General features: G+C 38.1%; 1 protein-coding gene across 2 annotated transcripts in view; it reads left to right on the forward strand.

The window, feature by feature from the left end:
* The first annotated feature begins 1,869 nt into the window (after positions 1-1,869).
* Positions 1,870-16,212, forward strand: part of ZNF317 (zinc finger protein 317) — a 41,926-nt gene continuing 27,583 nt past the window's right edge. For both annotated transcript variants that reach the window (XM_077121471.1, XM_077121472.1), the window contains exons 1-3: positions 1,870-1,932; positions 4,948-5,053; positions 5,341-5,428. The gene's annotated coding sequence lies outside the window, so the exon portion shown is untranslated. The remainder of the gene's footprint in view (positions 1,933-4,947; positions 5,054-5,340; positions 5,429-16,212) is intronic.

The following is a 16,212-nucleotide window of genomic DNA, read 5'->3' on the forward strand; positions in this document are numbered from 1 at the left end:
CATGTTGCATGCAAGAATGTGGATGAATCTTGAGGACATTATGTTGAGTGAAATTAGCCAGAATCAAAAGCACAAATACTGTATGGTCTCACTATTTTGAACTTGCATTAATAAGCAAACTCTGAGAACTAAAGTTGAGAACACAAGTTAACAAGAAATAGAAAGAGGATAGAGATTGGGCATTGATGTTAAAGGAGTAAAGAATGTTCAATAAGGTTGATTGTAAAGATCCAGAAATGTATAGCACAATACTATCTGATGGCAGCACAATATTGTAAGTACACTGAGCAAAGCTGAATATGACTATAGTTGAAAGGGGAAGGCAAGGGGCATGTATAGCACCAGAAAAAGAGATAGGAGGTAAAGCTTGGGACTGCGTAACTTAGTAAAATGTAGAGTGGATAATGATGGTGGTTAAATGTACAAATATAAGAATGTTTTTACATGATGAAGAACAAATGAATGTCAACAGTGTAAGGTGTTGAAAATGGAATGGTAGATGGAAAAAACAAAACCAAGGCAAACTAGGATCTATACTTGGCAGAAGCATTGTACTATGCTTCCATTAAATGTAACAAAGGCAATAGACCAAAGCTAAATGTCAATAAGAGGGGCCTATAAGGAAACGTATGGGATTCTTGTTGTGTCTCCTTTTTATTTCATTAATTTTAATTTTATTTTTGTATGCTGTATGGCGGGGTCACATTTCATTCTTTTCCCATGTGAGTATCCTGTTACTGCAGCACCTTTGTTGAATTTTTTGTTTGTTTGTTTGTTTTTGTTGTTTTTCTGTGTTAGTTAGGTTCAAGTGTCAACTTGGCCAGGTGACGGTGCCTAGTTCTGTTGCTGTGGCCATGAGCCATTGGCATGTGACACTCATCTACCACTGATTGCACCTGCGCTGGGCTTAGGGGTGTGCCTCCTACAATGAATGATAGTTAATTTAACTGGCTGGATGCTTAAATGAGAGAGTTCAATGCCGCACAGTCCAAGCAGATCGGCATACCTCATCTCAGCATACCTCATCTCAGCACTTGCAGCTCAGCCCAGACCTTTGGAGATGCAGACCCTGGGGAAAGCTGTGGGAACCCAAAAGCCAGGAGAGAAGGCCAGCAGAGATCACCCAATGCTTTCTTGTGTAGGAGAGAACCTCAGATGAAAGGTAATTACCTTTCCCCTGAAGAACTGTAAGTTTTTAACTAAACAAATCCGCCTTTCTTAAAAGCCAATTCATCTCTGGTGTGTTGCATTCCGGCAGCCTTAGCAAACTAAAACAGATTTGGTACGTGAGAAGTGGGGTGCTGCTGCAGTTTGCAGACACCAGACATGTTGGAAGTGTTTTTTTGGTGGATAAGGGGAGGATTCTGGAGAAATTGTGGGGAGCTTGATGGAGGTCAGGAGTGCTCAAAGAGACTGTTGATGTAAATGGAACCACTGCCAGTTTGGACACACGGGGACAGAAAAGGGACGGATTTGAGGTTGAGAAGGTGGAGTCAAGAGTTTTATCTGTGCCATTTAAAAATGTCTATGAAACATCCCAAACGGAGAATGCTTCATATGCAGTTATCTATGAGCCTGGGTCAGGAGAGAGATGTGGGCTGTGGATGGAAGTTGCAGAATCTTGAATATATAAAATTTTGAAAGTGGTGAGAGTTGCTTGGACTACCGAGTGAATGATTATCCGACCAGAAAATCCTCGGGACCTGGGGCACCGGAGCAATTTGGGGAAGTGTGCTGGACACTCAGGTTTAACCCGTGCACGACCGCCATAGCCGTCGGAACGTAAAAACTACGTTTCCCAGAAGCACCTTCGGCCCCTGGTTCCGGGTCATAGGCTGCCAATGAAACCCCGCGAGATTTGGAAGTCGGAAGTGAAGCGGAAGCCATTACTCTCTGGAGGCGGTGGCCAGAAGACACATGGGCAGAGTAACGGTATGCTGCACTTTGTTTCTTGCCGTGGGTCGCCCCAAACGTCTTTCTTTCTTGCTCCCCGCCCCCGCTCCACTTCCCCGTGGCAGACAGGAACCTTTTCGGCCCTTCGGCGGCGGCTTCCTTGACTTCCGCTCACCCAGCTCTGCCCCCACACCTGTAAGCCCGCTTTCCTCACTTAACCCCATCACGCCCGGCGTTCCTGAGGCCCGCGAGGCAGAGGGGAGTCAGTGGATTCGGGAAGCCAGACAACCGGCCTAGTAGAATATTTTAGGCGCTGTGTTAAGCGCTATGAAACTCTGGGGACGCGAGGACCACCGTGTGTACAGACGTGGCGTTTTCAGAAAGCTGAGAGTGCGTGGGATGGGTGCGGAAAACCTGGTGGAAGTGAGTTCAGAAGCTAATGATAGGGCGAGGATAATCAACTTTGATTTGCCCTGTTGTCATTCTTGTCTGATATTAATATAGGCACACTGATTCTCTTTTTGCTAGCATTTGCCTGGAATAACTTTTATTCCCGAACTTCAACCTTTCGGTTGAATAGCTATATTTTAATTATTTTAGCTGGCCCTTGTTTGAATAGTTTATGACTGATTTTAAGAATTCAGGTCAACATTCTGTTACTTAACTTGAGAGTTGATCTATTAATATTTATTGTGATTATGGACATTTTACATTGATTTTTGCCTTTTTAGTTTGTGCTTCCCGTTTATCCTCTTCCTTTCAAACGTTATTTATTGGGAAACAGAACATACATGCCAAATAAAGAATGAACTTGCATATATATAATTAAAAGGTTGCAACGCCAAAGTGACTTAATAAACCAGGCCAAGAAAGTGATTATTAACCCCCTAAAACTTGTGTACTCCTTCCAAACAGCATTATTCTCTTTATGGATTTTACCGCTTAGATGTGTTTCCCGAAAAATGCGTTTCCTAATTTGTTAATAGATAGTACTTTTGGGGACATCCTTTTTTGTTCATATATCTTTTAATTAACCCACGTTGATGCGCCTAACAGTGAAAATGCATATGCCACAACTTATTTGCGCATTCTACATATGAGTATTTGTTTTCATTTTTTGCTTTAAGCATTTTGTACATGTCAAAGTGCGTGTGTAAGAGTGTATATACACCCTGGGTCATGGGGTGTGTGCTTAGTTCATTTGTTTAGGTAGTGCCAAAATGTTTTCCACTGTGGTTGTGAGATGGTATCTTAACTTTTTTTCCTTTTGGTTACTTTTGAGGGTGAACTTTTTCTCCGTCATTGGCCATTTGTGAAGTACCTGTTGGTGTTCTTTACCTGTTTTTTTAAATTGATGTTTGCTTTTCTCCTATTGCCTTTAGGAATCTTGTTTTATAATAACTGCTGTCTAATCTTTTGTTGTACTCATTATGCAGATATCTTCCTGTTTGTACTTTTCCACTATGTTGCTTAATCAGCAAATTCTTGTGTTTAGTCTCCTTTTAAGTGTTTGAGTGGGTGAGTATTTTGATGTAAGGTTAAAACATCTCACCTTGGATCATACACATTCTTTGTAATTTTTTTTTTTGTGCTGACTGGCTGAGATTTCCAGTTTTATTGGATAGAGTTCAGAATTGAATTTTTCATTTGCTGGAGAGTTTTATTTTCAAGTAAAATTTCAAAATAATTTCACACTTACTAGGGCAGTTGCAAAATTAATACAACATCCATACAGAGAATTCCACCATGTCCACCAAAAAGGTAAAGATAATCTTCAAGGAAGCTCCCTTTTCCTAGTTTAAGAGTATTCCTTATGACTTGGTATTGGTTTTGCAAATGATTTGTTTCAGCATATTATCTTCATACCTATTTATTGGTGTATTTCTTAGCACTTTAAGTGGTGCTTGGTCTGTGACAGGTACTCAGTACTGTTTGTTAATTGAATGAATAAATGAGTAATATGATTATCTTATTTGTGTCCTAGTGGCAAATTAGACTAGTTGATTGCCTAGTTTTAAATTTGCTTTGGTGAACAGCTAACTTGGAAAAGATGCGTCCTCTTTTTCTTTAGTTAGAGATGTTGTGGGTTTCCAGAGCAATCCGTCATAAAGTACAGGATTCTCATACACCACCTCACCACCAACACCGTGCATTGTTGTGGAACGTTTGTTACAATTGCTCATAGAAGCTTTTAATAATTGTACTTTTTCTTTAAAATAACGGTAGTTACCTTTTTTGCATTTGGTGAAAGATTATTAAAATCGTACTATAAACTTTAATCCACAGTTTACATTAGGTATATTTTTTTCCCCAGATACCAGCCTCTTATTAACACCTTGTATTAGTGCCATACATTTGTATAATTCATTAAGGAACATTCCTTTTTTTTTTTTTTTTTAATTTTTTTGTTGTGAAATTTAACATGTGTATAAAAAAGCAGTAAGTTTCAAAATGCAGTTTCACAAGTAATTATAGAGCAGATTTCAAAGTATGGTATGGATTACAGTTACTCAATTTCAGGTTTTTCCTTCTAGCTGCTCCAAGACACTGGAGATTAAATGAGATACCAGTGTAATGATTCAACAGTCATATTCATTTGCTAAATCCTATCTTCTCTGTTAAAACCCCTCCTTCTCCTCTGATCCTTCTCCCAGTCTTTAAGGGTACTATTAACTATAGTTAGTTGTCTATAATAGGTTCACTGTATTACACAGTCCTGTGCTTTATATCTAAATTCTTATTTTAGTAATATTACGACCTAAAGTTTCCCCTTTTAACCACATTCATCTGTATATTTCAGTGTTGTTAAATACACTCACAATATTGAGCTGCCATCACCACCATTCATTTCCAACTCTTTATAATAAACCTAGATAGAAATTCTGTATAAGTATCAACTCCCCATTCTCTGAATGCAGTCTGGCCCCTTATAAACTCTATTGTATGAATTTGTTTATTATAATTAGTTCATATCAGTGAGATAATACAGTTTATGACCTTTTATTTTTCGTGTATTTCTTTCTTTCTTGTCTTCCCATGCACTGGATAAAGCAGGTGTTAGTCACAAGGTTTGTACGATCATGGTCACGAGATGAAAGAAGTGTTGTAAACAGTCATCATCAAAGATCAAGGCTACTGAATTAAAGTTCAGCGATTTCAGGTATTTCCTTCTGGCTATTATAATACACTAGAAATTATAAAGAAATATCTATATAATGAGCCAGTAGTCAAAAATATTTGTTAAATCCTAACTTCTCAGTTACGACTCCTCCCTCTCATTTGGTCATTCTCTCCATCTTCAGGGCTGTCTGAGTAATGACCATTTTAGCTGCCCCTGTGGGTGTTTCTCTCCTGCATCTCCAAAGGTCTCTGGCTTCTCTGAAGCAACTGTTCCCCAAGCATCTGCGTCAGCTCTGAACTGTCTCCAAAATGTCTCCTCTTTTAAAGGGCTCCAGTAAATGAAACAAGACCCACTGAAATAGGTGGTTACAGCTCTGTCCGCACCCACGGTTGAGCATGCTGCATCTCTGTGAAGGTAATCTAATCAGAAGTTTCCACCCTATGTGCTGAATCAGGATTAAGAGAAATGGCTGCCCTCACAAGATAAGATCAGGATTAAAACGTGGCTTTTCTGGGGTGTATAATAGATTCAGACTGGCACATTGTGCTGCAGAAAATTTAAATTCTGGACAAAATAAACCTCTCTTCCTTTGATCTCACACAGAAGTTGGAGTTTTAAAATAAAGTCCGTCGTTCTTTACCCTGTATTCTGGCTACTCTTAACTAGTTTAGCTTCATTCGTATCTCTAATTGGAGTCTGATCTCGTTTTCAGCTTCTTTAGTAGTTGCCGTATGGGTTAATGCTGACTTCAGAACTGCAGAACCCTAACAGTGAGTCTAGGTGTAACACATAACCAAATTTCCAGGGAATGTTTGGCCTTATTGAACATTTTGTACTTCTTAATCATAATTGCCCACTCAGCCCACTTTCTATTTCTTGATAACCTATGTTTTGAGTTTAACTCTGTTTGCTTCTTACTGCTCTTTTTTATTAGTGAGACCATACAATATTTGTCTCTTTGTTTCTGAATTATATTGCTCAACTTAATGTCCTCCAGGTTCTGTCACATGGTTGCATACCTCATGACTTCATTCCTTTTTGCAGCTGCACAATTTTCTATCATATGAACGCACCAGAGTTCACCTTCTGCTCACCAGCTGATGTACCCTTTAGCTGTCGCCATCCATTGGCAAGCCTGAAAAATGCTGCCATAAACACCAGTGTGCAAATGTCTGTCTCCCTGCTTTCAGTTCTTCTAAGCATGTGCCTAGTAACTGGTTTGCAGGATCATATGGCAACCCTATAATTAGCCTTCTGTGGATTCAGTATATGTCTTTTTGTATCTGAGTTATTTCATTCAACATAATGTCTGCCAGTCACCCTTGTTATCACATGCATTGGAACTTCATTCCTTTTCATGGCTGAATAATAATCCATTGTAGATTTGTGTCACATTTTGCTTATCTATTCATCAGCTGATGGACACTTGGATTGCATCCATCTTTTGACAGTTGTGAATAAAGCCACTTGAACGTCAGTGTGCAAATAAATATTTGTTCAATTCCCTACTTGCAAGTCTTCTGGGTATTTACCTAGTAATGAGATTGTTGGGTCCTATGGTAACTCTATACTTAGTTCTCGGCAACTGCCAAACTGTCTTCCACAGCAGTTGCACCATTTTACATTCCTACCAGCAATGAATGGGTGCTCTTATTTCTCCACATCCTCACCAACACTTGTGATTTGTTGTTTTTTTAATAGTAGCCATTCTTATGGGTCTGGAATGATATCTCATGGTTTTGATTTGCATTTCTCTAATAGCAAATGAAAATGGTGACTTTTTCATGTGCTTTTTAGCCATTTTATGTTTTCTTTGGCAAGCTATCCAAGTCTTATGCCTATTTTTAAAATTGTTTTTGTCTTTTTATTGTTGAGTTGTAGGATTTCCTGTATATTCTGGATATTAAGCCCTTTTTTTATATGCAGCTTCCAAATATTTTCTCCCATTGAGTAAGTTGGTTGTCTTTTCACTTTCATGATGACATAGATTTATTTTGATGAGGTCTTAGTTATCTGTTTTTTCCTTATTGTTTTTGCTTCAGGTGTAAAGTCTAAGAAACCATTGCATAATACAAGATCATGGAGATGCTTCCTTACATTTTCTTCTAGCAGTTTTATAGTTCTTGTTCTTAATATCAAGTGACCATAGATGTGAGAGCCTGCTTTTGAACTCTCAATTCAGTTCCTTTGATCAGCCTGTCTATGCCAGTACCATAATGCTTTGACCACCGTAGCTTTGTAATATGTTTTGCAGTCAGTTAGTTTAAGTCCTCTGATTTCGTTCTTCTTTTTCAAGATGTTTTTAGCTATTCGGGGCTCCTTACTTTTCCACATAAATTAATTGGCTTTTCTGTTTTTGTGAAGTTGGTTGTTGGAATTTTGATTGGGATTGCATTGAATCTGTAAATCAATTTACATAAAATTGACAATTTTATAACATTTAGCCTTCCAATCCATGAATATGGAAGGTTTTCTTTGATTTCCTTAGCAGTGTTTTGTATTTTTCTGATTATAGATCCTTTCCATCCTTGGTTAAGTTTATTCCTAGATGTGTGATTCTTTTAGTTGCTGTTGAATATGAAATTTTTTTTTCTTGACTCCTCTTTGGATAGCTCATAACTAGTGTATCGAAACAGTATTGATTTTTGTGTATGTTAATCTTGTTTTCTGTCAGTTTACTAAACTCATTTATTAACTCTAGTGGCTTTGTCATAGATTTTTCAGAACTTTCTAGATATAGGATCATGTTGTTTGCAAATAGTGAAAGTTTTATTTCTTCCTTTTCTATTTGGATGCTTTTAAAATTTATTTCTTGCCTAATTGCTTTAGGTAGAACTTATAGCACAATGTCGAATGAAAATGATGGTAGTGGGCATCCTGTCTTGTTCCCAATCTTAGAGGGGAAAATTTTTGGTCTTTTACCTTTGAGAATGATGGTAGCTGTGGGTTTTTCACGTATGCCCTTTATCGTGTTGAGTTAGTCTCCTTCAATTTCTAATTAAGTGTTTTTATCAAGAAAGGATGCTGGATTTTGTCAAAGGTCTTTTCTGCATTGATCAAGATGATCATGTGGTTTTTCCTCTCAGATTTATTAATTTGGTGTCATTGATTTTTTTCTTTTAAACTCATTGTTAACCTGGAATAAAACCCACTTGATCGTGGTGTGTAAATCTTTTAATATGCTGTTGGATTTGATTTACATATATTTTGTTGAGGATTTTTTCTTTATATTCATTAGAGAAATTTGTCTGTGGTTTTCCTTTTTTGTAGTCTCTCTCTCGAGTTGGTATTAGGATGATGATGTTGGATTCATAGACTCAGATATATTCCCTTCTCTTTAGCTTTCTGGAAGACTTTGAGCAGGATTGATATTGATTCTTCTTGGAATAATTGGCAGAGTTTGCTTGTGAGGCCATTTGTTCCTGGGCTTTTTTTTGTTTGTTGGTTTTTGATGATTGATTCAATCTTTCTACTTGTGACTGGTTTGTTGTCTGTTATCTGTGTCTTCTTGAGTCATTGTAGGTTGTGTTTTTCTAGGAATTTGTCCGTTTCATCTAGCTTGTCTTGCTTGTTGTCATGTAGTTACTCATAGTATCCTCCTTTTTGTTTCTGTGGGGTCAGTGGTAATATGCCACCTCGTTTCTGATTTTATTTTATCGTGTCTTCTCTTTTGTCTTTTGTCGGTCTACGTAAGGGCTTGTTGATTTTGTTGATCGTCTCAACCAGCTTTTGGTTTTGTTGAATGTCTATTGATTCTTCTTTTTTTATTCTCAATTTCACTTATTTCTACTCTAATCTTTATTTCTTTACTTTTGTTTCCTTGGGGTTAGTTGCTGTTCTTTTTCTAGTTCGTGCAGGTGTGTAATCAGGTTTTTGACTTCAGCTCTTTCTCTTTTTTTAATGTAGGCAGTTAGGGTTGTAAATTTCCCTCTCAATCCTGCCTCCACTAAATCCCATAAGTTTAACTATATTTGTTCTCATTTTCATTCATCTCAAGATGTTTACTGATTCCACTTTCAATTTCTTCTTTAACTCTCTGATTATTTAATGGTGTGTTGTTTAATCTCCATGAATTTGTGCATTTTCCAGTTCCCCACCTGATCATTCCTTTATGATTAGAGGAAGTGCTTTTTAATATTTCGATCTTTTAAAATTTTTTGAACCTTGTTTTGTGCCCCTGCATGTAAAGTCTCTCCTGGAGAATGATCTGTGAAAACTGAAGAACAATGTAAGTATGCCCTCTTTTTTTCTCTCTCTTTATCCTTTTAGTTACCCTTACTGATAATCTTCATTTCTGTGCTGTTCTCTAAGCTTCTCTCTCCTGTTCTTTCCTTTTATCCTGCAGTATATATTGTAGGGCAGTTCTCTTGTTAACAAACTCACTCAGCCTCTGCTTATCTGTGGCTATTTTAACTCTCCCTCATTTTTTAAGGACATTTTTGCTGGATAAAGAATTCTTGTCTAGCATGTTTCCTCTTTTAGTATCTTGAATATACCATATGCCATTGCATTCTCACCTCCAGGTTTCTAATGAGAAATTGGCACTTAGTCTTCTCAGGCATTCCTTACATGTTATGAATCTCTTTTCTCTGACTGCTTTAAGAATTCTCTCTTTAACTTTGGCAATTAATTTTTGATTAGTATATGACTTGGAATAGTTCTGTTTAGATTTATTTGGTTTGGCGTATGTGGTGCTTTTTGGACCTAGATGCCAATGCCTTTCATAAGAGTTGGAATGTTCTCAGCCATTATTTCCTCACATACTCCTTTTTGCTGTTTCCCCTCCTCTTCTCCTCCTGGGACCCATGACACAAATGTTCATGTGCTTTGTGTTGTCAGTCAGTTCCCAGGGACACTGTTCAATTTTTCCTATTCTTTTCTCTCTGTTCTTTTGTCTGTTTGAATTTGGATGCTTTGTCTTCTCTCTCTGATCCTGCTTTCTGCCTCTTCAGATCTGCTTTTGGGTGCTTCTAGTGTATTTTTATTTCATCTGTTGTGCCTTTCATTCCCATAAGATCTGTTAATTTTCTTTGCATGCTTTCAAATTCTTTTTATGCTCTCTGAGTGTCTTCTTAGTAACCTTTATCTCTTTTTTTTTTTTTAAATTTTTTTTATTAATCAAAAAAAGAAAAGAAATTAACACAACATTTAGAAATCATTCCATTCTACACATGCACTCAGTAATTCTTAGTATCATCACATAGATGTATGATCATCATTTCTTAGTACATTTGCATCGATTTAGGAAAAGAACTAGCAAAACAACAGAAAAAGATATAGAATGTTAATATAGAGAAGAGAATTAAAATAATAATACTAATAAAAATATATATATATAAAAAATAGAAAGAAAAAAACAAAAACAAAAGATACAAACACACAAACAAGCAAACAAAAAACCATATTTCAGGTGCAGCTTCATTCAGTGTTCCAACCTAGTTACATTACACTTAGTTATTATTGTGTTGTCCATTTTTGAGTTTTTGTATCTAGTCCTGTTGCACAGTCTGTATCCCTTCATCTCCAATTACCCATTATCTTACCCTGTTTCTAACTCCTTCTGGTCTCTGTTACCAATGATATATTCCAAGCTGATTCTCGAATGTCGGTTCACATCAGTGGGACCGTACAGTATTTGTCCTTTAGTTTTGGGCTAGACTCACTCAGCATAATGTTCTCTAGGTCCATCCATGTTATTACATGCTTCATAAGTTTAGTCTGTCTTAAAGCTGCATAATACTCCATCGTAGGTATACGCCACAGTTTGTTTAGCCACTCGTCTGTTGATGGACATTTTGGCTGTTGCCATCTTTTTGCAATTGTAGATAATGCTGCTATAAACACTGGTGTGCAAATGTCCGTCTGTGTCTTTGCCCTTAAGTCCTTTGAGTAGATACCTAGCAGTGGTATTGCTGGGTCGTAATCCATTCTGCCATTCTATGCCTTTTGATTGGGAAATTCAGTCCATTAACTTTTAGTGTTATTACTGTTTGGATAATATTTTCCTCTACCATTTTGGCTTTTGTATTATATATATCATATCTGATTTTCCTTCTTTCTACACTTTACTCCATACCTCTCTCTTCTGTCTTTTCGTATCTGACTCTAGTGCTCCCTTTAGTATTTCTTGCAGAGCTGGTCTCTTGGTCACAAATTCTCTCAGTGACTTTTTGTCTATAAATGTTTTAATTTCTCCTTCATTTTTGAAGGACAATTTTGCTGGATATAGGAGTCTTGGTTGGCAGTTTTTCTCTTTTAGTAATTTAAATATATCATCCCACTGTCTTCTAGCTTCCATGGTTTCTCCTGAGAAATCTACACATAGTCTTATTGGGTTTCCCTTGTATGTGACAGATTGTTTTTCTCTTGCTGCTTTCAAGATCCTCTCTTTCTCTCTGACCTCTGACATTCTAACTAGTAAATGTCTTGGAGAACGCCTATTTGGGTCTATTCTCTTTGGGGTGCGCTGTACTTCTTGGATCTGTAATTTTAGGTCTTTCATAAGAGTTGGGAAATTTTCAGTGATAATTTCTTCCATTAGTTTTTCTCCTCCTTTTCCCTTCTCTTCTCGTTCTGGGACACCCACAACACGTATATTTGTGCGTTTCATATTGTCATTCAGTTCCCTGATTCCCTGCTCAAGTTTTTCCATTCTTTTCCCTATAGTTTCTGTTTCTTTTTGGAATTCAGATGTTCCATCCTCCAGTTCACTAATTGTAGCTTCTGTCTCTTTAGATCTACCATTGTAGGTATCCATTGTTTTTTCCATTTTTTCTTCTTTGTCCTTCACTCCCATAAGTTCTGTGATTTGTTTTTTCAGATTTTCTATTTCTTCTTTTTGTTCAGCCCATGTCTTCTTCATGTCCTCCCTGAATTTATTGATTTGGTTTTTGAAGAGTTTTTCCATTTCTGTTCGTATATTCAGCATTAGTTGTCTCAGCTCCTGTATCTCATTTGAACTATTGGTTTGTTCCTTTGACTGGGCCAGATCTTCAGTTTTCCGAGCATCATCCATTATTTTCTGCTGGTTTCTGGGCATTTGATCAGATTTCCCTGGGTGTGGGACCCAGCTGGTTGAAAGGTTTTTCTGTGGAATCTCTGGGCTCTGTTTTTCTTTTCCTGCCCAGTAGGTGGCGCTCGTGGCGGTCGTCTGTCTGCGGGGCAGTCTGCCCGGGAAACCGCGCGTGGAGGCGGGGGTTGCTGGCCGCCGCGGCTTGGGGGAGTGCCAGTCCAAATTGCCCAGCTGGCCCGAGACGCCAAGCGTGACGGGAGGGCCCCGCTATCCAATGTTCCCAGTCAGACTGGGGAGCCACGTGCATGCAGGGGACCCCAGTCGCCAGCCGCCCCGGCCGGGAAAACGTGCGCCCCTTGGGTATCTCACCGCAGCGGATTCTCCCTGCCCGTTCAGCCATTCCAGAATGGGGTACGCTGTCTTTTTGGTCTCTGTCGTGACTCCGGGAGCTGTTTCGTATTGTTTCTGTTTCTTTAGTTGCTTTTCTGGAGGAGGAACTAAGACCCGTGCGTCTTACTAAGCTGCCATCTTCTCACGTAACCTTTATCTCTTAATTCATCTAATTGAGTTTATTTAGGAGTTTTGTTTGAACATACTCGGTTAGCTGTTCCAGGTCTGTGTCTCCTCAGATTTTTTTTTTTTTTTTTTTTTTTGTTCCTTTGGGCTATATCTTCCTGTTTCTTTGTATGGTTTGTAGTTTATTGCTGATATTTGGTCATTTGTTATCTTGTGAGTTTATTCTGAAGGTTGATTTTTCTCTTGTGTGGGATTTTGTTATTGATTGGATTTGTATTAAGGCTCTTCTTTGATGATTGGTTTGTTTAGTATTTCCCAGCCACAATAGGACCAAGTACCCATGCAGGGAGGCACAGACCAGATGCAAAGGGCCTGTGGTGAGGTCAGGAAAGACTGCAGAAAGCCTTTTGTTCCCCCTCCACTACCCAAGGCTGCACTTTTCTGGCCTGCTCAGCAGATGGGACTCCTTGCCAAGCCTCCTTGTTGATGTTTCTCTGTAACTGCATTTTCCTGATCTACACAGTAGATGGCAGTCTCTGACAACTTATTCCCTCAGCCCTAAGAAGGCAGGCTGTAATTGGTGCTTTGCCAGTTCTGCCTGTGATGTGGTTGAAACATTGACTCATTGGCTTATGAGCAGGTTGGGCTAGAACAGCAGGATACAGTGTTCTAAATTTACTGGCCAATAACTGGATCAGTTTTGGGCTGTGTCCTTCCTTCAGGTTTTCTGTTTCATTGTAAATTTTTATGAATTTGTTATTTATACATCTATGAGTCAAAGTTCATAATACCTTTTTTTGGGAGCAGTGGGGTGGGGTGGGAGGGAAGTGCCTAGGCCAGGAATCAAACCTGGGTCTCCTGTATGGCAGGCAAGAATCATCATATGTTTTTATTATATTTTTGATGCTGTAATTCTATCTGATTTTTCATTCTTAATATTTTTATGTGGCTTTTATTAACTTTTTAATAAATCTTGCCATGATTGTGCCAATTTTGTTTTTTTCGAATAACTTTTTGGCTTGACTGAACCACTTTATGATATGTGTGTTTTTTACTTTTTAATTTTTTTCCTTTTACTTTTTTGGGGTATTTTCAATTGCTTTTGTTGTCATTACTTCCCACAGAATTGCAAGATGATATTTTTATTGTGTTTGTTTTAGTTTTAAATATTATCAGATATTATAATGGCTTCTTTGATGTGTCTTATTAAGAATGTATTTCTTTTAGTTTCCATTCTTGTGTTTTTCTGGTTATCTTTTGTTTATTGTTTGCAAACTTCATTGCTTTGTGGTCAGAGATTGACACCTGTGGTAGTTAGAGTCCGTTGTCAGCTTGGCCAGGTGAATGCACCTAGTTCAGTTGCTGTGAACATGAGCCAATGCTATGTGAACCTCACCTGTTACTCATTACATCTGCAGCGGGCTAGGAGGCATGCCTGCTGCAGTGAGTGAAGTTTAACTTAATTGGCTGGTGCTTGAATGAGAGAGCGCATAGTAGCACAGCTAAGCAGCTCAGCATTCCTCATCTCAGCACTCACAGCTCAGCCCAGACCTTTGGAGATGCAGAAAAAAATCACCCCTGGAAAAGTTGTTGGAACCCAGAGGCCTGGAGAGAAGGCCAGCAGAAGTCACCCTGAGCCTTCCCATGTAAGAAAGAACCTCAGATGAAAGTTAGCTGCCTTTCCTCTGAAGAACTAACAAAATAAATCCCCTTTTATTAAAGGCCAGTCTGTCTCTTGGTGTGTCACATTCCGGCAGCTAACAAACTAAAACAGCACCATATTCTGAGATGGGCCCAATGAATGGTTGAATTTTATAAAGTTAGGAAATGAAAAACTTGATGCTCATGCTGTTCAGTTGTCTTCTATGTACCGAATTGTCTGCTTAACTTTTATTAGAGCTCCGGTGGTCCTCTTATATATGTTGGAGGTTATGATATAACATATATACAGTTTTTTCTTGACTTACACCTTTCTTCATTCTGTAATACCTCATTTTTCTCTCATAAGCCTTTTTGCCTCGAGCCATTCTGATTAATGTTTGTTGGCTTCCTTTCTATTCTTTTTTCTTTTTGATAGGATTTACCTTATGTATCTTTCCAATAAGCTTATTATATTCTTATGTTTTATATGTCTCTTATAAAATATATATAACTGGAATATTTTAGTCTTTTTTTTTTCTTTTTTCATGGGCAGGCACTGGAAATCGAAACCAGGTCTCCAGCATGGCTGGCGAGAACTCTGCGTGCTGAGCTACTGTGGCCCGCCCTATTTTAATCATTTTGATAAAATTTGTTTTAATTGGAATACAAAATTAACATGTTGTATTAATATATTTGAATTTTCAAAGTTCTTTTTCTATTTCAGTTTTCTTTCCTCTAGTTTCTTTACATTTGAATACTTATCTCATTCTTAATCTATTATTTTAATCATTGTCCTGGAAATTTCTTCTCTGTGCTTATTTACTAAATTTAGATTCTAACATATGTTCTCTTTCATTGTATGTGGTTTTGTTATCATGTGTTTAATTCTTTTTTTAAACCTCAAGAGATTATTTTATATGGTGAATTCTGCTTTCAGTATACCAACATAGTTGCCACTTTGTGGGCTTTACTCTGAATTCTTTTTCCCTGAAATGCATCCTTTTAAGAATTTCTTTTGCCTGTGGGTGGCAAGCCCAGAAATACCTTTTTTCCCCCTCTTTTTCTGTGGATATTTTGGTGATTAAAGGAATATGTATTTGTTCTAGTTTGCTAGCTGCCAGACTGCAATATACCAGGAATGGAATGGCTTTTGAAAAGGGGAATTTAATGAGTTGCTAATTTACAGTTCTAAGGCTGAGAAAATGTCCCAGTTAAAACAAGTATATAGAAATGTCCAATCTAAGGCATCCATCCAGGGAAAGATACCTTGGCTCAAGAAGGCCGATGAAGTTCAGGGTTTCTCTCTCAAGTGGAAAGGCACATGGTGAACACAATCAGGGTTCCTCTCTCATGTGGAAGGGCACATAGTGAACACGGGGTCATCTGCTAGCTGCTTCTCCTGGCTTCCTGTTTCATGAAGCTCCCCGGGAGGCATTTTCCTTCTTCATCTCCAAAGGTCTGTGGCTGATGGACTCTGCTTCTTGTGACTCCGTCATTCTGCTTTGCTCTCTCTCAATCTCCTATATTCTCCAAAATGTTTCCTCTTCTATAGGACTCCAGAAACTTATCAAGACCCAGCCAAATAGGTGGAAACATGTCATCACCTGATCCAGCTTAATAACCACTCTTGCTTAAATCACATTTCCAGGGAGATGATCTAGTTACAGTTTCAAACATACAGTATTGAAGGGATTATTCTGCCTTTATGAAATGAGATTTAGATTAAAACATGGCTTTTCTAGGGGACATAATCCTTCCAAACCAGCACAGTATTTATATCCAGAACCATGAAGATACCTCACTATCCATTGTTGCTAGTGAGAAGTCAGCTGTCAGTTTAATTTCATTTCTTTAAAGCAGTAGTCCTTAACGTGTGTTCTCCAGTCCAGTAGCATCAGCTTTGTGTGAGAACTTTTGGAACTGCATATTATTGGACCCCCACTCCAGATATACTGAATCAAACTTTGAGAATGGACCCAGTTATGTGAGTTGTCTTTTGTTTATATTCTTATAGTTCTTTGCAGTGTGT

Source organism: Tamandua tetradactyla, chromosome 11 (genome assembly GCF_023851605.1).
Source record: "Tamandua tetradactyla isolate mTamTet1 chromosome 11, mTamTet1.pri, whole genome shotgun sequence".
Taxonomy (NCBI): Eukaryota; Metazoa; Chordata; class Mammalia; order Pilosa; family Myrmecophagidae; genus Tamandua; species Tamandua tetradactyla.